This window comes from Panthera tigris, chromosome C2 (assembly GCF_018350195.1).
Source record: "Panthera tigris isolate Pti1 chromosome C2, P.tigris_Pti1_mat1.1, whole genome shotgun sequence".
Lineage (NCBI taxonomy): Eukaryota > Metazoa > Chordata > Mammalia > Carnivora > Felidae > Panthera > Panthera tigris.
In genome coordinates, this window is record NC_056668.1 from 150,085,427 (window position 1) to 150,096,742 (window position 11,316).

The window sequence follows — 11,316 nt, forward strand, 5'->3', positions numbered from 1 at the left end:
GAAATCCGAACATAGCTATGTTTGGAGAAGGTGAGGTCTGGCAAGAAAGGGGCATCAAAGTGCCGGCCGGAGGCAGATGTTCTGGGTCTTGATCTAAGAGGTGATTGCTTGGGTGCGTGTGTATGTACAAATTCAGTGAGCTACACACTTAATTTTTGTGCATCTCACTATTTACTTGGGTTAAAAAGAAAGAGGAGAAGGAGGAAGATGGGGAGGAAGAGGAAATCAAAGAGAAGTTTGAGTCTTGAAAAAAACCTCCCAAACAGGGGTAAAAAATTGAACTACACTACAACACCCTTTTGGACAAATGCAGTAATTGTCCCACCTAACACCACAACACTGTAACACGCAGGGCATGTAAATGACTATTAATCAATTAAGAGTCAACAAATACACACGGTGACATGCATATATTAGACACTGAGAAAGTCCTTGCTCTCAACAAACCCAAGGTCAAGGTAGACACACAGCTGTGCCCTCCGTAATTACAAACAGTGTGATGGTGATCAGTAGACGTATGTACAAAGGTCTAGGGAAGCACACTGAGGAAGGGATGAATTGTTTGAAGACAGAACAGATGATCTGGGTTTTAAGGATGAATACATTAAAAACAACTGCGTTACTCTGAGGGGATATGTTCATTGTTTCAGGACATTCATGTGGAAGGTGGGTGGGTATCCAAAACACAGCAGCTACAGCCGCCATCTTGAGAGTCCCTCACCTCTGGAAGAAGCACAGCCTTGGGAATGGATGTGATGAGTAGGAACTGAGCAAGAAGCCAGGCCAGGGAAGCCTCCCAGGAGGGGTGAAGGAGTGGGCCTACCTTCACACTTCAGGGAGAGGGGCAAGGGAAGAAGGAACAGCAGAGGCAGCCAGAGAGGTGGGAGGAGTAGCAGCCTCTTAGAAGAGAAATTTCCAAATTTGCAGAGGAGATGGGCAACAGTTCTCAAAGAAACCCTTGGTGCCAACAGGCATTTTTAGAACAATGAGAAACTGAAGTTGATTTTTAGGGTCTGATTCATTGTAAAATACTTAGAGACATGACAAATCCTTACCCATACCCTACACAATGTGGCAAAAAGTTCAGCTCAGGTTTGAAAATAAAGAAACACTGCAAGACTAACCTGTAGGAGTCATTTCTTTTCACTCCTGGCACATGGAGACAATGTTATCTGGCTTTTCACAGTCAACCCAGACACCCTCCCCCAATTCCTCCAGCTTTCTGGAATCCTCTTTTCCCAAAAGGGTCAGGTATTCAACACAAACAGCAGAAAATCTAGCACTTGCCCCAAATTTTTAAGAATGACTGGCATGGGGTAAAAGGGGGACTTAAAATCTCTTGTGACTCTGAGTCCCCGCTCTGACTGAACTCTCAATTCCTACCCACCTGACGTGATGCCTTGGCCCACCCCATGCCTGTCCAGACCCGCACCCAGCCATTTCTTCCCCCAGCACATCAAGGGAAATTTCTTAAATTCTCATTCCATGACTTTTCTCACCCTCTGCCTTCCCCAACCATGTCCAGCAGGGGGCAGCCTCACCTCCTGCTACCCTCCGTGTGTGATTCCCTAAAGGAAAAGAGGTTCTCTTCCGTGGAACCTTGACATTCTTCCAGGACAACCAGCTGAAAATCTACCCCCTCCCCCCCCACCCCCCGCCTTACCTTAGTATAATATTTATAGTCTGTGGAAAGGCTCTGGCTACTATTTCTCCTCGTAGTGGAAATGCAGCGTTTAGCTGGGGTACGTGATTAATTGCATATGCGCACTGCCTCTCCAACTCTGCCCGCACCATGTTCCAGTTCAGGAATGTTGAACCCCACACGCTAAGCAACAGCTTTACACACGCGAGTCATTCTTTCCCAACACTCCAGGCTTACTAGTATATTAGTTATAACCACAAATAACAGCACAGGAAAGAAGTCACATTTACTGAGCACCCATTGTATGGTGGTTGCTTTCTATACTTTACCTCCTTTTATAACATGGGCATTATCACCAACAAACTAAAGACGGGAGAAGCTAAAAATCATGACCAACTTCATAAAGCCAGAAAGAAGCAGACAGGGGATATGAATCCATGTCTGTGTGACCCCAACATCCCTGTCCTTTGACGAGGTCCAACACTGTGCCTTGCTGTGCTCAACCCTCCTCTCCCCCAAAAGACTGGACCTTGGGGGGCTGGAAATGGGCCAGATAATGGGATAAGGCTGCATAGATGCAAGGGTCTATGTCTTGGGGTGAGAAAGACTGTAAGTTGGGAAAACAGCTCACCAAAGAAGGAAGGATAGAGACTGGGCTTGGGGACATCACACAATATGGCGGCCTAGACCTCCCTGCCAGAGCAAGAAACACACGATGGGGCACTGGGATGTAAACCCCTAGTGTCCTGAAGACAGTGTGTCCCACGGGTGCTTCCTCTGCCCTTCCCCAATTGGCCCTTAATGGGTTTTAAAATCTATATTTACTGTTGAAAAGTAGAAAACTTGGATGGATAAAAATAACAAAAATCCCATAGTTAACCACTTACAAAATATTTGGACATTTTTTTATTTGGTAATATTTAGAAATAAATATATAGTTAATAAAAAGCAGGACCATACCTTATATACTCTTCAGATTTATATACTTGGAAAATCATCCATTTTAAGTTTTACAGATATGCACATTATTTATAGTATTCTTATGCTTTTTTTAAATTCTTTTTAATGTTTATTTATTTTTGAGACAGAGAGAGACTGAGCATGAACAGGGGAGGGGCAGAGAGAGAGGGAGACACAGAATCAGAAGCAGGCTCCAGGCTCTGAGCCATCAGCCCAGAGCCCGACGCGGGGCTTGAACTCACGGACCGCGAGATCGTGACCTGAACTGAAGTCGGACGCCCAACCGACTGAGCCACCCAGGCGCCCCTATTCTTATGCTTTTTAAATCTGTGATAATTTTTATAGTTACAGCCCCCTTTATAGTTCATATCATTGATTTGCATCTTGTCTCATTTTTCTTAATTCATCTTGCCAGTAGTTTTCCTACTTCATTATTCTTTTCAAAAACAAGCTCTTGGTTTTCTTGCTTGTCTTTGCTCTTTTTAATTTTTTTTCTAGTTCATTAATTTCTGTAGGGATATATTATTTTCTTCCATTTTTTTCTAGGTTTATGTCCTTGGGTCTTTTTTTTCTATATTCTTTTTTTTTTTTTTTAATGTTTATTTTTAAGTAATCCCTACACCCATCATGGGGCTCAAACTCATGACCCTGAGATCAAGAGTCACATGCTCTTCTGACTGAGCCCACCAGTCAATAGAGAATTGACTCTCTATTCTTGAGTCAAACATTTCTCACATAGGCTTTTACGGCTACAACTTTCCCAGTAAGTACAACTTTAGCTGGATACCACGAGTATTACCTTAAGCCATTGTCACTCCATTTTAAATATGACTGAGTTCTTTGATTCATCCATTGTTTTTAAAAATCTGTTGCGAAATTTCCAAGTGCGCATTGACTTCTAATTTTAATGCATTCTAGTCAGGGAAAGTGGTCTGTACGATAATGACTCTTTGATAATTGTTGAGATTTGCTTTATTAGTCAGTATTTTTAAATGTCCCACATGTGCTTGAAAGGATGGTCTTTTCCAGAACAATTTGGAATTATCTATGCTTGGGCACAGCAGCCATATTGGATCATGGCTCAGCCCGACAAGGAAGCCATGTTGAGGAACACAAAGCCTGGAGGAGCCTGAGTCTGAGGACCGTGGAGCTGCTGTTCTAGGCCTGACTCTCAGACACTGAATATCTTTTACATGAGAGACAAAGTTGCATCTCCTTTAAACCACTATTATTTCAGTTGCAAGCGTGTACAATTCAAATTAAAATGCTCAGTTTCCTCATCTAAAAGAGGGTGTCTTCGTCCATATAGGCTACCATAACAAGATATTATAAACTGGGTGGTGTACAAACAACAAAAAATTATTTCTCAAAGTTCTGGAGGTTGGGGGGTCCAAGATCAAGTTGCCAGCAGATTCCATGTCCAGCGAGAAGCCCCCTCCTGGTTCAGAAGTGGCATTTTTCTTGCTGCGTCCTCATGTAGTGGAATGAGAAAGGGAGCTCTCTGGGGTCTCTTGTATGAGGACTCTAACTCCATTCGTTAGGGCTCCAACTTTCATGAAGCTCTTCCCAAAGGTCTACTCCTAACACAATCACATTGGAGATTAGATTTCAACATATGAATGTGGGGGGACACAAACATTCAGTCCGTAACGGAAGGGAAGAACAAATAATAATAATGCTTAAGAGATGCCTGGCCAGCTCAGTCAGTAGAGCCTGTGACTCTTGATCTCAGGGTGGTGAGGTTAAGCCCCACGTTGGGCATGGAGCCTACGTAAAAAGTTTTTTTAAAATAATGTTTAAATCAGCAGCCCTTTGAAGATAATAAATAGGAAGAGAACCTAGCACTGTACCTAATGCAAATAATTTGCTTAATAAGTTCCATTTCCGTCTCCCAAGAATTCCTTCAAATGGTCTAATTCTACGACTTTGTCAGACACATTCTCTAAGAATCTCAATGTGTATCTCTGATGACATTTAATCCAAACATGAATTACATCTTTACTGACATTAGTGGCTAATGGCAAATCTTTATAAACACTACACGACGTTTTCACAAAAGATATCAGCTACTTGTGGGGCGCCTGGGTGGCTCAGTCGGTTAAGCATTCGACGTTGCAGCTCAGGTCATGATCTCACAGTCCATGAGTTTGAGCCCCGCATCAGGCTACGTGCTGACAGCTCAGAGTCTGGGTCCTGCTTCGGATCCTATGTCTCCCTCTCTCTCAGCCCCTCCCCCACTTGCACTCTGTCTCTCTGCACCCCCCCAAAAACATTAAAAAAATAAATTTAAAAAAACATTTAAAAAAAGATATCATCTAATTGCACAGCAAAGATAATATGAACTATCTGGCAGGATGAAGAATTTTAATTCAAAACTGTAAAATATTGTCTCAAGGCTTTCCAGATGTTTCCACATACTCTAAAACTAAAGAGGAGGGAGTGCCTGGGTGGATCAGTTGGTTGAGCGTCCGTCTTTGGCTCAGGTCATGATCTCCCAGTTCATGGCTTTGCACTGGCAGTGCAAAGCCTGCTTGGGATTCTCTGTGTCCCTCTCTCCTTGCCCCTCCCCTGCTTATGCTTTCTCCCTCTCTATCTCTCAAAAATGAATAAACATTAAATTTTTTTAAAGAATAAAAGAGGAGGGAAAGTAAGACAGGTATTTGAAGAAGAAGAAAAAGGAAAGGAAGGAGAGGAACCAAAGAGAGGGGAACAAGAAACCCCCCCCCGCCCCTGCCACTATTTATTGACTACCTGCTATGTCCCAGATGCTTTATAGCCATCATTTCTAATTTCCAAAGTAACCCTTCTAGCTAGTCCCTACTTAACCCATATTAGAGATGAAGAAATCAAGGCCTGAAGAAGTAAGCTCTCCAAGATCATATAATACTACTAATAATAAAATAGCAAACTCATTTCTGTCCATTTGACTAGTTGACTGCCAATATCCACTCTTCCCTTCAGTAAGAAACCTGGATTTTGTTTGACACCCTAATAATGTCGAGTTAAGTACATACTACTGTGTGATCACATTGTAGCCAATGAGATATAGACAAAAGTCCATGAAGAACGTGACCTTTCTTTAATAATAGGCTTTATTCAAGAAGGGACTGCCCCCTGGTGAATGCATTCAGCCCAACTCAGCTGTTCCCCCATTCCCAAGTGGTAAGATTATTTCAAGCCCTTGGACCTTGGTCTATAGGGCTCCTTCCCGCTGCTTCCTACCCACCCAACAATTACACAGTGAAACACCTCCATCATCTTTGCTCAAAAGCAAGTCACTCCTTCGAAACTTTCCAGAGCCTTCCCTTCCCCCAAAAAGAAATGATAGCTTCTCCCTCTTTCCAGCGCCAACTTTGTGTGCTGTACATAATTTTAAGAAAGCATCTGGAAATTTTATGTTACGCCTGCTTCACCACCTCTTTAAATTTTCTGTCCTTGGAGGCTTGTTCAATGCCTGATTCAGAACAGGTGTTCAGTTGATACTTGATTAAAATGAGAGAATGAATAAGGACATTTCTCACAAGTGCTGCCTGTCCCCGGATGCTCTTTAGCAGTCCCCTCGTCCCCGCAGGGACCTCTGCTCTGGCTCAGGCAACAGAATCTGTTCGATGAGAAGGGCAACACAGGAAGGGACCTTTCCACCTGACCTTGAAAGTTATAAAACTGGGCTCTTTAGAAAGAGCATTTCCAAAGACTCTGTGAACCTGCTACATCTTTTCTTAATTCATGCAAATTAATTAGCAAGCTTTAGTCAACACACACATTTAATTACACATCTTAGAGATGGCACTAGCATCTCTGTATTTAAACATGTGTTTAAACATGGCTTCACTTTTCCCTAAGGGGACTGCAGGTGGCTACTAGGACCTTAAACGTAAGATGGATTTTCTTGGATGGAGCTAGAGTGCATTATGCTAAGCAAAATAAGTCAATCAGAGAAAGACAAATACTATATGATTTCACTCATATGTGGAATTTAAAAAAACAAAACAGATGAATACATAGGAAGGTGGGGCGGGGGGAGAGAAGAGAAGGAAACAAACCACAAGAGACTCTTAATGATAGAGAACAAACAGGGTTGCTGGAGGGAGATGGGTGGGTAACGGGCTAGATGGGTGATGGGTACAAAAGGAGGGCACTTGTGATGAGCACTGAGTGTTGTTTGCAAGTGATGAATCACTGAATTCTACTCCTGAAACCAATATTGCTCTGTATGTTAACTAAAATTTAAATTTAAAACATAGATCCAAAAACTAAAATGGATTTCAGGGGTGCCTGGGTGGCTCAGTCGGTTAAGCATCTGACTTCAGCTCAGGTCATGATCTCACAGTTCGTGAGTTCGAGCCCCGCGTCGGGGTCTGTGCTGATGGCTCGGAACCTGGAGCCCGCTTCACATTCTTTGTCTCCCTCTCTCTCTGTCCCTCCCCTGTTCGCGCTCTGTCTCTCTCTCTCTCTCTCAAAAATAGACAAACATTAAAAAAAAATTTAATACTTAAAAAATTAATAAATAAATAAAATGGATTTTCTTCCTCCCATCCATCTGCCCTTCCTACCATGTTTTCTTAAAAGAGAATTGTAGGTATTTAATAGAAGTGGAATGTCGCCCTTGTCCTGGGCCGTCCCTCTGACAAGGAAAGACAATGCAAGCAGTGAGCTGATGTGGCAGCACAGGAAGTCAAATGTGGAAATGGGTGCAGGCTCTGTAAAGAGTGGACACAGGTCAGCACTTGGGAAACACACTAGTCCTTCAGTTCTTAGCAGTCAGATCCTCAGAGCCATGAGCAAAGGTCTGCACTTATCTTGTTTAAGGAACTCAACGTGCGAAGCACAGGAAGCAAGCCTTCACCCCGATCATCTAGGGCAGGAAGCCCGTGTGAGAACAATACTCTGGCTTCAGATATCAAAACTCCAAAAGGGAGACAATGATCCGTCCCGAGGACTTAATGTGTCATATGGATTAAGGAATGGGATGTTTAATATGCTTCGTTAAAAAACGAAGCAAGAAATTCTTAATTTATTTAAAATCAGCTCTGTTGTATCCTCCAGAAAGGACTTTTTTCATCTCACTATAATGGCATAATTGGTATAGCTGTATTGGCTGGGAAAGGAGAGAGAAAACTAACTTCTGAATTCATTCCACCGTGATCACTTCTGGCATAAATTATCTCTTCCTAATAAGTGGTCAGTTAAAGTTCAGCTCCCGGGCAGAACTATTCCCTACCTCCCTCTGGTCCTTCTCATGGTGGATAAGGGTACAGGGAGGCTGACAGTCCTCATGGTGACGAGGGAAAGGGTGGCTGGTCTGGGTAGTGTCCTCATCTGCTGGCCATGGGGTGCCATAGCATTAATGACACAAGTTACTGCTGATCCCACCAAGCCACTGCTCATCAGCGTCCCTGCTCAGTAACCCCCTATTCTGGTCGAGCTGAACAGGTGGACCTCTCAGCTTCTCCATGTCTACTCAAAGTAACCCCTGGTTCCCACACATGAGCTACAGGTGGGGAACAGAGAACCCTATCTATCTTGGGGCCATTGGCCTAGACAGCTCCCCAGCCAAACTTGTGCACTCACTCATGGGCCACATTGGACATGGCTGATGGCAGGCCTCTCCCAGGGACTTGAAGCCTCTCCTCACTGTTCCTGTGTGTCAGTAGGTCCTCCCCATCACCACCCCCACACACCCCACACGCATACACACAATTTCACACCTATCTGGACCTTTCTACGACACCCTACCACATCCCCTGCTATGATTCTCAGGCTTCATCTGGAGAAAAGAGAGAACATGAATCCCTGTTCCTTAACTTTCCCTCTCTCCCCCAACCTTGAATGAGCTTCACAAGGTGAAGAGTTCCTGCAGAAATTTGCAAAGTGGAGAAGGCTTGAGCAAATAAGGACATATTCTTCCTAGACCTTTTCTTTCCTTTACTCAACTCCTCCTGATACATGGTTATAGATTCTCATTAAATCCCTCCCCCCCCCCCGCCACCCTCTCTGCCTTCAAGCGATTAGGAAATCTGTAAGGAAGGGATGGAAAGTACCGGCAATTGCAATTCTCATAGACTAGTTTCAAGAACAAGATGAAATGTCTGGTATTTTTTTCTTAATTTTGTTTAACTTTTATTTATTTTTGAGAGAGCATGAATGAGGGAGGAGCAGAGAGAGAGAGACAGAGAGACAGAGAGACAGAATCCGAAGCAGTCTCCAGGCTCTGAGCTGTCAGCACAGAGCCCGACATGAGGCCCGAATCCACAAACCATGAGATCATGACCTGAACCGAAGTCAGACGCTGAAACGACTGAGCCACCCAGGCGCCCCTGAAATGTCTGGTATTTAAAATACTAGGGGCACCTGGGTGACTCAGTCCATTCAACGTACGACTTCGGCTCAGGTCATGATCTCACGGTTCATGGGTTCGAGCTCCACATCACATTCTGCACTGACTACTGGGATATCTCTCTTCCCCCCTGCCCCCCTGTCCTTCCCTGGCTCACTCTCTCTCTCTCTCTCTCTCTCTCTCTCTCTCAAAAATAAGTAAAAATAAAAACGTTAAAAAAATAAATAAAAATAAAATAAAATACTAAATTAGGCGCACCTGGCTGGCTCAGTCAGTGGAGTATCGTGACTCTTCAAGGTTGTGAGTTTGAGCCCCACATTGGGTGTAGAGATTAGTTAAAAATAAAATCTTAAAAATAAATAAAATAAAATAAAATAAAATACTAAATTATCTTGGAGCATGGAGAATTAACTTCAAGTGCTTAAAATATTTATAAATCTTGAATGAATTTCTGTTAAACTTACCTCCACTTTACAATTTAACATTTACTCTGAAAAGCAAAGCCCTTGAGAGCAATAAACTCTTTTAACCTTTCATCCCTTGAGAGGAGACAGACATAAAATACATTTTCAGTAATAATGTAAGAATATGGAGGGAAAAAATTGTAAATGGGTTTTTACTTACTGGGAGGGACATTCTCTGGGGACAATGGTAGGAAAACCCCCAGCTTCATTCCTGCATATTCCCCCAGAAACAGGGGACGGTCTTTCAAGAAGTTGTCAGAACAGAAAAAGGACAGCATTCATTATTCTACACATTTCTTAAAATCAGGTTGGCTTTTTTTTTTTTTTAATCAGGCTAACTTATTAAAAAGAGAAGGGAGGCAAGGGGATTTCCTAGCGTTTTTGTGCAAATACAGTGGAATCGGTCACACTTTGATTTTTGTTGAATTATTAATATTTTATAATTGATTAATCATGGAATTATTCATTGGCCATTTGAAGACTGACTGAATATTAGGCAGCCCTTTCACAAGGTGAAAGAGATTGTACTGACATAGAAAACATGTCCAAAATATCCAGTGAAGGCCACAGGAAGCTAGATTATGTATTGCATGGCATTGACTCGGGGCACCCAGCCAGCCCAACTAAAACCAGCTGACGATCTATATGATAGTCTCTCAAGTACCCCCGGACACCTCCAAAGCTAGCAGCCTCAGTAGGGGCTGGGACAAGAGCCAGGGGGCCCTCAGCAAGGTGGCTGCACACTCAGACCCTGCCTTTATTTATTTTTTAAGATTTTATTTTTTAGTAACCTCTACACCCAACGTGGGGCTTGAACTCACAACCCCATGATCAAGAGTCACGTGATTTTCCAAATGAGCCAGCCAACCACCCCGCAGACCCCGTCTTGAAGAGATGAGATACTGGTCCTCTGGAGACCTCAAGCAATCTTGGGCAAATCTTCAAGCTGGCGAGCTCCCTCTGACGTGTAGGAGGGGCTTTTAGAACAGTTTGTGACCACAGTGGACTCCAATGACAGAGGGGGCCAGGTGACATCAGGCTGTCACATGTAAAAATTGGATGGGACTGGCCAGCCCATCTCATGAACAAGATAACACATGTATGACTGCAGCGTAATGAGGGCTCTGAAGGAAAGGAGTGGGATACTAAAAGACAGTACAGCAGCGAGACCACTTTAGACTCAGGGGCTAAGGCGGGGCTCCTGAAGAAGAGATCATCTGTCTGAGATCTGAAGGATAAGTGGGAGCCAGAGGAGGACAGAGCTCCAGACAGAGGTCCCGAGACTTGATGTGCTGGAGAAAACAGAGGAAGGAGATGGCTGGAGCATTGCGAGGCTTCAGGGGGAGGCGCGGGGAGGCCATGAAGGGCCTTGAAGGTGAGATAAAGAATAGGAAGAATGGAAGGCATTGAAAGATCTTGACTAGAAGAGGTAAGTCTTCCTGTTTATGTTCCGTGAAGATCCTTCGGGCTTCCTGCATTGTAGACTGGAGGCAAGGGGGAGTGGAAGCAAGGAGACCAATGACAGAGGACAGGGACTTCAGCCAGGGCAGGGGAGCAGAGGTGGATCTTGGAGGCAAAACCAATAGGATTTGAGGATGGGTCGGATGTGGGGTTCGTGGGCAGTCATCCTTGCCATGCCTATGACTTGAGCGAATGCCCAGTGGAACCATTTACTGAGGTGAGGAAAGCCGTGGGGGAGCGGGGTAAGGGTACCGTTGTGAACACTCATTTATTCAACATATCAACTGAGCACCTACTGTGCCCCAAACATGTTAAATCAGAGATGCTTATGAGGATCTAGGGGTGATGATGACACACAACAGACTAGAAGGATTGGCAGATGCCTCGAAATTGTTAAGGATCAGAGCCTAACTAGTTTCCTACAAGTGAACAGTCTGGTTGTTTCCCATCTG

At 43.8% G+C, this 11,316-nt stretch overlaps 1 protein-coding gene across 1 annotated transcript in view; it reads right to left on the bottom strand.

Moving 5' to 3' along the window:
* LOC102963092 (myelin associated oligodendrocyte basic protein) overlaps window positions 1-11,316 on the bottom strand; it is a 64,971-nt gene that overhangs the window by 23,862 nt on the left and 29,793 nt on the right. The gene's annotated exons all lie outside the window — the stretch shown is intronic.